Source organism: Myodes glareolus, chromosome 16 (assembly GCF_982192425.1).
Source record: "Myodes glareolus chromosome 16, mMyoGla1.1, whole genome shotgun sequence".
Lineage (NCBI taxonomy): Eukaryota > Metazoa > Chordata > Mammalia > Rodentia > Cricetidae > Myodes > Myodes glareolus.
In genome coordinates, this window is record NC_142041.1 from 12,829,084 (window position 1) to 12,841,227 (window position 12,144).

Sequence of the window (12,144 nt, forward strand, 5' to 3'; positions counted from 1 at the left end):
GCAAGTCGTACCAGCCTAAATATGCCTTAACTTGTCTGTTTATGCGGGTTTCTCACGATTCAATAACCAGGCGGCCCCCGGCTTTTAAAATTCCCGCGGCTTTCCATTCAGGCCACAACACATGGCCGCCGCCATGTTCATTGGGGTCAGGTGACTTTATCACTAGATTTGCTGAGAGCCAGATCACGTGACCAAGCTTTCTCATTCTTATGTATGTCCTGCCTTTCCTCTCCCCCTCCTCAGTGTTCTCGTTAACTCTGATTACAGGTGTTTTGCATAGTGACGTGCTTTCTGATAGGGCCCATCAGAAACATACACTTTGCCTAATTCCTGTTCAATCTTTCTATGTAAAATAATTGTTTATTTCATCTCGTTTCAGACTACAAAATCATAAACTGGTATGTACTTTTAAGCTGTTTTCTACCATTGTCAGTTCTGCCACTAATCTTAATGTTACAAACAGTTTTTTTTTTTCTGTCTGTCTGTCTTTTTACAAATATGGATCTTACCTGTTAAGGGTCAATACAGTCAAACTCAAACCCAATCTTCCAGACAGATTCTATACTGCAGCTATACCTAATAATCAGCCCTCAACTGCTCAGAGATCTGGGGAATGTGATATTTAATTATTTAAAAAACTTTTCATAACAAAAAGAGACAGGTTGGCTCCTAGCAAGCACTCTGTTTCCTCCAAAAAGACAGAAGACAAACCCTCAAAAACCAGCGTCCATCTGCAGTTTGCTTCAACTGCCAAGCGCTGACCATTGGGCAAAGACTACCTTTCACCTAAACTGGAGACCTCCAAACGTGGACAAAATCACTGGAATCGACAGTCTAGCTGCACAGGGTCAAGGTAGGCCTGTCTTCCTAAAGATTTCTTAGTCCACAGGGTCTTCTAAAGCCTGACAGGCTCTACATTAAACAACAAAGGTCAAATACAACCTTCAGCGACCAGGGAGGACCAAAGAGTAGCTCTAGGTGCCAACCAAGTAAGTTCTCTGTCATTTTTTAATCAGTAACTCAAGTAAAATCTTACCCTTCTCAAAAATCTCTGACAGTCTGATAGCTAAGAGGTTTTGCCAGGTTGTCTCACCAAATAAAAGTACTTTTCATTATAATTTCTATTTTTACAAAACCAAAGAGTTCTTAATACAATATATATATATATATATATATATATATATATATATATATATGTCTAAAACTTCTGTTTTTCTTATAAGTTCCTGGGAGCCAAATTTAAAAAACCCATCATAAACCGGTCAGATACAAACCCCTCACTCAATTCCCTGATCCTAAAAATTTTTTCTCAATTTAACTTTGTCCTCTGTTCTGCCAACACCCTAACCAGGTCCAAGGGACACCAGACATTTCCATGCTACAGACACCTGTCCTGTCGGGAGCAGAGACCAACTATGCCAAAATGTGACCAACACCCAGCCTTCTCTCGGATCCCCTCCAAAGACGACTCCCACAAATCAGCCGGAAGCAGCCTTGAGAATTTGCCGCCCCAATTCCTTCAACCTGTAATGTCTAACCTTCTACTTTTTATTATAAAAAGGATCCAGGAATGTTATTCCTTTGGGACACTTTAAGAACTAACCACGCCCACCCCAGCCACTTCTGACCCCCCCCCCACCGCCATCTTCTCTCTCGTGTGTGTGTGCGTTTGCGTGTGTGTATGCGTGTGTGTTTGTTTCGTGTCCTGTGTACGTGTGTCTTTGTTCTCTCTATGTTTGTCTATGTCTCCCTTTCTTTAAGTAATAAATGTTTAGCTTTATGTATAGCCTTATGTCCATTTACTCTGCCGTCCACCGCATCCAGCCGCCTGACTCTGCCGCTCGCCCGGGGACCCTGTACTGCTCTGGCAGCAGCTTCTGCCTGGCTTGCAGGCCGCCCGGGCCATCCCAACATCATATTATTTTTAAAAAGAACAATACGGTGTCTGGTGACTGGGGTGGGTGTCTTCATATCATAGAAATTAAAGAATTTTCTTTTTTATTAATTTAAGATTATATTGAAGTTAGAAGAAAAAAATAACAAAAACAAGAGAGAAGCATTTACAGCAATATCCCTGACTTCCCCCCAGAACATTGAGATTGTTGAAGATCAAGAAGGGTGTTTTACTTGCTTTGCACACTCCAAGGATCCAGAACATTCTGGTACATGAGTAGCACATGAGAGCGACCTACAAGTGAACAGACAGGACTGACTGCCTCTTCTGTGTGGTCGCCCTGTGAGCACCCCACCATGCCCCACGCCCTCTATCCACACGAGGGACGAAAGTCCATTTTACTCTTGAGATTTCCAAGTATCAGCGGGAAGATGAAAGACCAGAACACCTTCACTTTGAGGGGCTGGCGAGATGGCTCAGTTGGTAAAGCGTTTGCCACACAAACGTTAAAGCTTAAGGTTGAGCCCCAGCACCCACATAAAAAGCCAGGTGTGGCCATGCTCGCCTGTAACTCCAGTGCGTGGGAAGGCAGGAATAAAGGGGAGGGTCTGTGGGGCTCGCGGGGTGTCAGTCTAGCCCAAGGGTCAGTGAGAGGTCAAACACTAAGGTGGAGAACAGTTTTGGAAGATACCCAGGCTCAGGCCTCCCACACACGCTGCATGTGCACCTCACAGACCTGCTCATACACACATGAATACACGTGCCCTCACAAAGGAAAAGAACAGCTTCATGCTGGTTTTCCTGTTGCTATTGATATCCACTTTGATTCTAAATGTACAGTCAGAATTCTACAAGTGCTCACAGTGCCTTTTACCAGTTCTGGACTAGAGAGGTGGGGGGAGGGGGCAAAGTTGCCAATTGTGGATGAGGTGAGAAAACAAGAATTTTTAAATTACAACTTCATGGAAGTCTTTTCACTGTATCTCCAGGGGACGGAGCGGAGTTTGGGGCATCAGTTCCAGGACGGCATTGCCCTTGGAAAGGGAGGCCAGAGGTGACAGGTGCTGAGGTGGTATTGGCTTTGAAGATGAAAAGTCCACCCTCCATTGGTCCTGTAGCTTTAGCTTTAGGAAAAGGGTAAGCAGTTGGATGTGCTAAGCAGAAAGGAAGGAGTATCTGTATTCTCAGAACTATCTGACAGGGACCCCATTCTAGTGTGTCACTATTTAAAGATATTAATGGGTGGAAACACATAGGATATAGGTCACCAGAGCTCAGAAAGGGCCAGGGCGGCACCCCACAGACACTAAGGACAACAGAAACAGAGCAAAGGAGGTCTGTGTGAGGTGAGAGCTACAGATGCGTGAAGGATAGAACCACAGTGAGATATTCTGAAAATCAGAGTTTAAAGATGGGAATTTTTGAAGGTGACACCAAAGCTGTAGTGGACAGGAGCAAAAGGAAGGGAAAATGGACAGAGCCGAGAAGGAAACCTCATGTGGAACCAACCCTCAGGAAGATGGAGAATGAAGCTACTGTTTCAACACCCGCGTTTTGTGCTTGCAGTTTGCCTCACTACTTTATTGATTTTGTGCCACACGCAATGCAGACAAGCACACATGACCCCCAGACCTGCCAGCAACTGCCAGAAGAGAGTGTGGGGCCCCACTAGCCTGCCTTAGGGAGGATACAGAGACAGAAGTCACTCCGGCTGTTCAGAAATATTTAGTCAGAATTGTATACCTGGGATGAAGGCTTTGAAAGGTGTGGAAAGGTTTGGCTTTATTTAGGCCTTGGGACAAGAAAATGTGCTGTGCATTGTTTAATGGTCCCTGGGCAAAGTGGCTGCAGGCTCTCTCCTTAAAGCTACAGCTTCCTCAGGCTTGGAGGTTGACATCCAGGCAATGCGTCCCCAAGGTGCATGGAACAGGAGGGCCAGCAGGAGGACCTACCAGTCACTGTGGATATACTCTAGTTCTCTCTGGGGGTTTACATTCACTTGGCAGGCCCGAGAAGTGTGTGCCACCATGAGCCTGGGAACTGGGTGACCTTGGGTACCCTGCCCTGTGGTGTCCAGGGTAGGCCTAATTTGCTGCGTTCTTCACAGATGATCCGTTGACGTCTTTCTCAGAAGCTGATGGTTTGCCCTACAGGAAATAACCCCTTGGGTCACTTGAAAAGGAGGTGGCCATTTGAATTTTTTAAAAAAGTAAAATAAAACAGGAAAGGGCACGAATGGTCCCGGCTTTTGGCACCAGATGAATGAAGAAAAGAAATAAACAGGAAAGGACATGACTACTTGTAGGTATGGTGGAAGAGAAAGTCTATTGGGTATAAAACGGAGAGCACAGCCAGAGGCAGGAACATCTGGGAGAGTCCACGAGGGATGGATGTCCAGAGTGGACATGACCCTGAGCTGAGGAAGGAGATCAGGGAGGGGAGAAGGGAGAGCCCGGCCAAGAGACCAGGAGGATAAAGCATAGATGAAAAGACCAGGTAACTAAAATGGTTGGATCACACAGAGAGGGGCAGCTGCGGGGAGGGCAGCCTGGCCTTTGGGCTGGAGAAGTCGAGGGGAGAGGGTGGCGTATGCCAGCCACACCCTGTACCAGGTAGGGACTGGTGGGTACAGGGAGAACCTGGTGGCCAGGCTGCTTTAGGAGCAGCCATTTGTCCTGGGGTTGAGACCTAACAGCCAATTATCAGGAGCCATTTGCATGTGGGTGCTGTTGCTGTTCCTCAGGACTCCCTGAGCAGGGACTCACACTGCCCGAGCTGCACTATCAGAGGTCAGAGGAGATCCGTTTCCCTACAGCCTTCCCGGACGACTGCACCTCTGCTGTGACTCTGGGGCTGGCCTTACTCTCTGTTCACAGCTTTGAATGGAAAGTAAGAACATAGCCAGGCTGTCCATCAGAGTTAGAAATGGGGAGGGCTGAAAGGGACCACATAGATGTGGGGTTATCTTGAACCCCGCAGACACCCAGCATCATAAACAGGTCCTAAGGCCTTGTCATTCTCTCTCTCTCCTTACTTCTCCAGGAAAGCCTTATTCCTTTAAGCCAATTTTCCTCATTGAGAGTTCACAGAAGCACTCAGGGGGTGGGGCACTCGCTCAACTTTCCCATGACCCTGGCCTTGATTCTCAGCATCACAACAATAAAGAAAACTACAATATGAACACCAAAAGAAACCGAATTAGCTAGAAAGCTAGACAAGGGTAATCTAACAATGCCTGGTTCTTGAGCTCAGCATTGCTCTTAACCAACTCTTTTGTGTTGCGCAGGCCTTAGCCTCCTTCTGGCAAGAAAAGGCTCAACTAGAACCAGTGGTTCTCGCACGTCCATGTGGCAGCACGCATAGACTGCCGTAAGATGTGTTGCTAAATCTAAATCACAGGGGGGCGCTCTTTTAGGCTAAACACCTGCACCAGATTCAATACACTAAAAATTAAAAGTCCACGTCACAAAGCAAAAGAAGCCTTGTGTCTGACCTCTTGAGAGATGAGGATTAGAAGACAGCCATATCCACACAGGTGTCTTCCAGGACTCGGCGACGGAGATCTCTCCCACTCAGTTCATGAAAAAGGCAGCCAAGGGGTTCTGATATTGACTGGCATTCTGGTAGCAACTCACTTTATAGAGAGCAGGATTTTTAAATGACCAGCCAGGCTTTTGTTCATTGCTTCTACTTCTCTCAAGCCTTCTGTATGTAAAACCAATCCCACTGTATTTCAGAGAGTAAAGGGTTGACTAATTCTAGACTACAGAATGAGCTCAATTAAACCAAATCACTGTAATAAAATATTTTCTTGGGGTCCTTACAATATTTACTGTTACAAGATTAACAGTAAATATTCAACTGATGTTTCATGTGGTTCATGACCATGATTAGAGTAAAATTACCCTGAGAAGTTTCTGAGGCAGGTTTTTTACTATATAGCTCAGGATGGTCTTGAACCTTAGATTCTGCCTCAGTTTCCTGAGTGCCAGGATTACAAATGTGGACTACCATGCTCAGCAAGAATGACATTGTAAAGAAAAGCAGCATTAGGCTAGAGGGTATCCAGGACTGGTGGTGATGGGATCATAGAGAAACATCCCAGGACTAAGCTAGAGGGTATCCAGGACTGGTGGTGATGGGATCATAGAGAAACATCCCAGGACTAGGCTAGAGGGTATCCAGGACTGGTGGTGATGGGATCATAGAGAAACATCCCAGGACTAGGCTAGAGGGTATCCAGAACTGGTGGTGATGGGATCATAGAGAAAAATCCCAGGACTAAGCTAGAGGGTATCCAGGACTGGTGGTGATGGGATCATAGAGAAACATCCCAGGACAAAGCACTGGAAGGCTTCATGGCCTCTGCATGCTGACATTCCTCCTAACATCCTCTGCTGAAGATTGAAAGAGCAGCCAAGAGAGCCCTTTTCTGGAGTCTCTGAAAGGTGAGGTCTTGACAGATGTTGATAAAGAAAGAAGGGAAAGGGAATGGGATACAGAGTAGCAGCTCAAAAGAAAGATATACAGAAGCTCTCTGTGGTGGCTCATTCCTGGAGGTCAGTATTCAGGAGGTGGAGGCAGGAGGATTCTGAGTTTAATGCCAGCTTGGGCTTCAAAAAAAAAAAAAAAAAGGCAGAAGCATCACGCTTGTCATTGTAGCACCAAGCTGCATGCAAGGCCTGTTGCTTAATGTGGCATAAATAACTTAGAGTGTGTTGCAAACCCTGACAAGAAAAGAGAAGAAGAGATCTTTAACTGCCAAGGAAGGAGCCCCAGGCAGAACAGCCCAGGGGCTTCCCAGGCTCATTTAGGAAGATTGTATCTTCCATAGTACTGAGATCTAGGAGGCTTACCAACCACAGAGAAATCATTAAGTTAAGCAGTTGAGTAAGCAAAGCAAAGTTTTTTAGACACCCTGGTATGGGAAGTCCTATTGTGGAGGTATGCTATAGAAATTTACAATAGAATAGATCTTGGTTTGTTGATACAAATTTAAGGTCAATTTTGGTTTTTCTGCTCTTGATTAAGGTATTGTGTTTGTACAGCTCATTTAATAATGTATAATTAAGAAATATAGATTAATAAAGAGTCTTCTATAAGAATCAAGTTTATAGGCATGTTAGTTAGGTTTTCTAGATGTATAGAGATATATTTCAGATAGATAAGTATTCTTCAACCACTTCAAAGAGCTACAGAATATGGCATTTAAAATGTTTTAAGAACTTAGAACTTTTCGTGACAATGAGACACATCTGCTACTGGCAGCACCAATTACTTCAAGAGGAAGATAGGCATTGAAGAGGCTCCTTATGGGGTTTGTTTAGCCATTTGGGCAATAAACTGCTCTTGCCTAGACTGCTTAATGTTATGCTGTACAAACTGGACATGCAGGATCCACAGAAAAATGACTTCTGAAGCTGCTTAAAGAAGGTGAGATGGTCCTTTGGGGTTCCTGCTTTATGAAAGTGTCTGCTAGGCATTCTGCAGGACACAGAAGAAAGTGACTGACAAACTGCCAATATAGGTGGAACTATCTTATAAATTTCCTGCTTCATGGAAAGGTCTGCTGGATACTATGGGCCTGTAGGCTGAAGACAGATGCTCCAATGACACAGAAGAATTTTGGGTGACCGTCCAGGCAGCAAGATGTCTCTATTAATTCTAGAGTTTTGAAAATTGCTTACAATGAACTTCTAGTTAACTTTAGGTAATATTATATCCTTCTAAAGGTCTTTGATGGAGTTAAAAAATAGATAGTTATAGTTTTCCTTAGTTACAATAAAAGATAAAGTAAATATAAATATTGTAACTGAAATTTTTGCTTGATACCTGTTTTGCTATATGTAATTTTACTATGTTAAAGTTAAAACCTTCCTTTTTATTTAAACAGAAAAGGGGAAATCTTTCTGTCTATGTGTTGCTTTTATTCGTTAACAAATAAAAAAGCTGTTTCAACCAGTGGCTTGGCAAAATAGAGCTAGGCAGAAAAAACTAAACTAAATGCTGGGGAAAAAAGACAGAGTCAGGGAGATGCCCTGTAGCCACTGCTGAAAACAGACAAGCCAAAACCTTGCCGGTAAGCCACAGCCACGTGGTGATACACAAATTAATAAAAATGGGATTAAAATGTAAGAGTTAGCTAATAAAAAGCTAGAGCTAGTGGGCCAAACAATGATTTGATTAATACAGTTTCTGCATGGTTATTTCAGGTCTAAGCTGCCCGGTGGTCGGGAAATGAACTAACAGCCTCTCCCAATAACACCCCATGGTAATAAAAAAAAAATGATATAGGCAACATAAAGCATAAAATCAAAACAGTGACTGTATGATCTTACTTTGAAAGTCCCTTTTGCTCAAACCTCATTGCACAGTAGCCATTTGAAAAACAACACAAATTGCATAAACAATCATTTCAGGTTCTCCCGGCAAACAGGCATCGGGATTAGAGCACTGTAAGGAAAATAGCAATTTGGTGCTGTGGCAGCTTGTTCACAGGTTTCTAGCAAGTCAAGGGCCAGTGGTACAACCAGAGACCTTCAGCTTCAGCCCAGGGAGTGGAAGGCATATCAGTGGTTTCCTGTAAAGCCTTGTGAACATGATCCCGGATTCACACAACACACAACCCTTTAGCCTCCGTGGGTGGATTTCACTCTGCTGTCCCTTGAACTCCCCCCCCCAAGTTCACGCTGAAGGGGGAACAGCACAGCCTTGTTCAGTGACTCGATGCGGAGTTGGTAGAGGTGACTGCGATCCTGTGAGACCTTAGAATTTCCCCTTGAAATCCTGCTGGTCTCTGAGACCAAATCCAGGAATCAGGAGGAGCTCTGTCAGAGGAAGATGCTGTAGAAAAGCCAGATTGACATCTGTCCTGTCTCAGGCGGTCCTTGTTGCTTCCATGAAGCCCTCGGTTTTCTCCCGCAAAGTGTTAAGAGGGCCATCCAGATGAGAGCTGAAGCCCTCCCTTGCCCTCGCTGTCTGTCCCGCCCTGTCCTGAATTCCTCAAGACTCCAAATGAGGCCGTGAGACTAAGTGCTCACACCTTTGTAATTGCCCAGCCATTAGAAACCCATGTTGTACACATCAGGTACACGTGCATGTAATTTAATAATAGAAAGTATTGTGTACCTGTTTTCAGTAGAATATTCTACCTATGTGCAGGCAAACCATGACGACAGACAGTGAGAGAGAAGGGCATGGGGCCGTTCCTTGGACGCCCACAGGGCCCTTTGTTTGGTGCCCAGGGCACGTCATTTGCTCAGATCCACTGCTTAGAGTCACTTTATTGGAGGGGGGAGCAGGTATTGTACTAGACACAAAGGTAACTTGACAAGAAGTCAGCTTTGGAGCCACCAGAAGAAGGCGCCAACCCAGTGAAGCTGGGTACAAAGGTGTCACAGGACGGATAATGCCGGTGAAGATTAGGTTGGGGGTGTAACGGTGGAGCATGGATTAAAGGGAGAAGCAAAAAGTATGTCCAGATATGGGTTTGAGAATACGTGTGTGTTGCTTGCTGTGGTTAGTTTCGTCAGCTTGGCAGAAGTCAGAGCTATCTGGAAGAAGAGACTCTCAGTTGAGAAAATGCCTCCTTAAGAATAGCCGGGAAGCAAGACTGTAGGGCGTTCCTTGATTAATAATTGATGTGGGGGGGAAGGAAGTCCAGTGTGGGTGTTGCCAGCCCTGGACAGGTGGGCCAGAGTTGTACAGGCTGAGCACACCATGAGAAGCAGCCCAGTAGTGGCGTTCATCCAAGGCCTCTGCTTCAGTTCCTGTTTCCAGGTTCTGAGGTCCGCCTTGGCTTAACTCAATGGACTGTGACCCGCGATATGTAAGCCAAATAAATCCTTTCCTCCCCCAGATGCCTTTGGCCCTGGTACTTTATCATAGCGGTGGAAAACCCAAGACAGTCCTGAGTACCACTGTGAAGACTGGAGCTTGCTAACTAAAGGGCTCTTGATTCATTTAACAATAACTGATGGGCGCCACCCACATTCAGAACAGAACTAAGCGGGGACGAGGGGATGAATTTAGTGTTGCTTAAAAAGCATGTGGGACTGTCGCCATCTACATTAGCGGGCTAGCAGGCCTGTGTGCAGGTATTGCCCTACTTTGCATCACTGCTAGTGATACAATGTCACACTACGGGGGGGGGCGTTCAGTGTTGGGGTGGGGAGGATGTTTTCATGTCTTTCTTCTGGATTAGAAGCAGAAATCTAATTTTAATTTATCTTGCCAGCTGGTAAGTTATTGGAGAGAAAGCCATCCATGGCCAGGCGGACACTTCCTTGTTCCTTATACTTAGCAGCTATTACTGTATACTGTATCTGTCTTCTGAGTTCTGGATGAGAGAAAGAGGGGTTGGCAGGCTCCCCAGAGGGCTGGAGGAACCCAGGGAGATGGCAGCAGCTCACCTCTCCATCAAAAAGAGCCCCTGGTGAACTGGAAAGCGTCTGCACGTCTCTGAGTCTGCTGCGAACCATCCAGCTGAAGGCAGCTGGTCCGCGGGAGGAAGCCCATGGAATGCAGAAGTGAGAGCGCAGCTAAGTGCGCAGGCCCCCCTCGCTGTGGCCGGAAAACCGCAGATGGAAAAAGAGAGACTGCCCGAGAAACCCTCTGAGAGCTTGCAGTAAGTACACAGTGTCAGCCAGGGCTGAATTTCCTTCCCTGACCCTCCTCCACATTCCTCTCGCCCACAAGTGCACACACACACACACACACACACACACACTTTCTTTTTTTTTTTTTTTAAATTGCAGCCCTCTGCTGCAGTGCCGGACCTTGGTATGTTAGGTGAGGCTTAGTCGAGGAAAGTAAGATCTGAAATCCTCCTCAGCTTGCAGGTTTGTTTATTCTCAATTTTGGTAGGGTTGGGGTTAAACCCAGGTGTGACAAATTCGCTGCACCCCAGCCCTCCTTCTTTGGCTATGTAAGCTTATCTAAGTCCTGGGCTTCAGAGAGCACTGTAACTCAGCCTTGCAAGTCTCTGGGACAGGATGACAGCCAGGAGCTGAGTCTCAGCATGGTTTTAGGGAGGATATGGGTGATCTCAGAGGATGTATTTTAGCAAGTGGCCTTGGCTCTCACGATGAAGGCAGCATGACCTAAGCTCTCGGTTCCTCTGGCCTTCTACCCTTAAAGTGATGTGGCAACTCTGAGCCTAGTTCCCCATGTATAACAATGTAGCTAATTCTAGTGCTGTTGCAAAGAGCAAAACCCACTTTAAAACTACTTTTAAGATTAAAATTTTAAAAATTATCACAAAAATAACTTTAGAACCATTGAAGTATGGCCCAGTCCCTCCTTAACTGCTAGCCAGAAAAATCATTCACATAGCAACATCAGTGTTTACCCCTTGCTAACTTTCCCCTCTTTTCTTACTTCCTCTTTTTCATAGACCCAAGTATACATTTTGTTATTAAATCAGATCAATAAACATCCAACGAGCTCCACATCTGACTGCGCTAAGTAGATTGAAGCTGAAACGCCCTCAAGAAAACCACATTGTGAACACGTGGAAAGACTTTAAATGATGCTCATGTCAAAGGATAAACGAGCCGAGGAAGAGGGAGGGCTTTCTCCTCAGAGTATGATTTAATTATTCAATGAGTGTTCTAGGGCTATCATAACAACATGCCGCCAACCGGGAGATCTAAACAAAACTGCGCTGCGTCCCAGCTCCAGAGAAGTCCCTGATCAAGACGATGGCTGGATGGGCAGAGTGTTAGTGACATTTTGTCTAAGGTGGTCTATAGAGTGCAGATGGTACTGAGCCCTGCTGGGAGCGGAGATGACAATGGTCACTGTATTCCGCTTCTGTGGAGGCTTTCTCCCCTCACAGTGCTGGAGATCAAATCTAGAGACCCATTCCCCACAAATCAAAGGGTCTCTCGAGAGCTACCCTGTGAGCCTTTCAGGAGTCTATCGACTACGAGTGTGCCACGTCAGCCACGTCATGGTTCCATTCCACGTACATAGCAAACACTGAGCCAAGGGACAGGAGAGACTGAGGGCAGCGTGGTGCCCGCAGCCCTGTGATAGAGAAGACACCTCCAAAGGGGGAGCAAATTCTTTCTACCCAACTGACATGCAGCTGCAGAGAACACCAACACAGGGCTTTCTAACCTCTCTCCAGAGTGGCCCTGCGTGGTATTTCTTCTGTGTATATGCCGCAATCTACTTAAAAAATTGCTTCCCTTGAAGGTTTGCTTTCAACTCTATTCAAGAGTACCGCGGTGAGCATCACACCTACC

General features: G+C 45.6%; 1 long non-coding RNA gene across 1 annotated transcript; it reads left to right on the top strand.

Moving 5' to 3' along the window:
* Window positions 1-10,070: 10,070 nt before the first annotated feature.
* LOC146891398 (uncharacterized) lies at window positions 10,071-11,343 on the top strand. Its single transcript, XR_014997261.1, has 2 exons — window positions 10,071-10,520; window positions 11,289-11,343. It is a non-coding gene; the product is annotated as an uncharacterized LOC146891398 (long non-coding RNA).
* The last annotated feature ends 801 nt before the right edge of the window (window positions 11,344-12,144 follow it).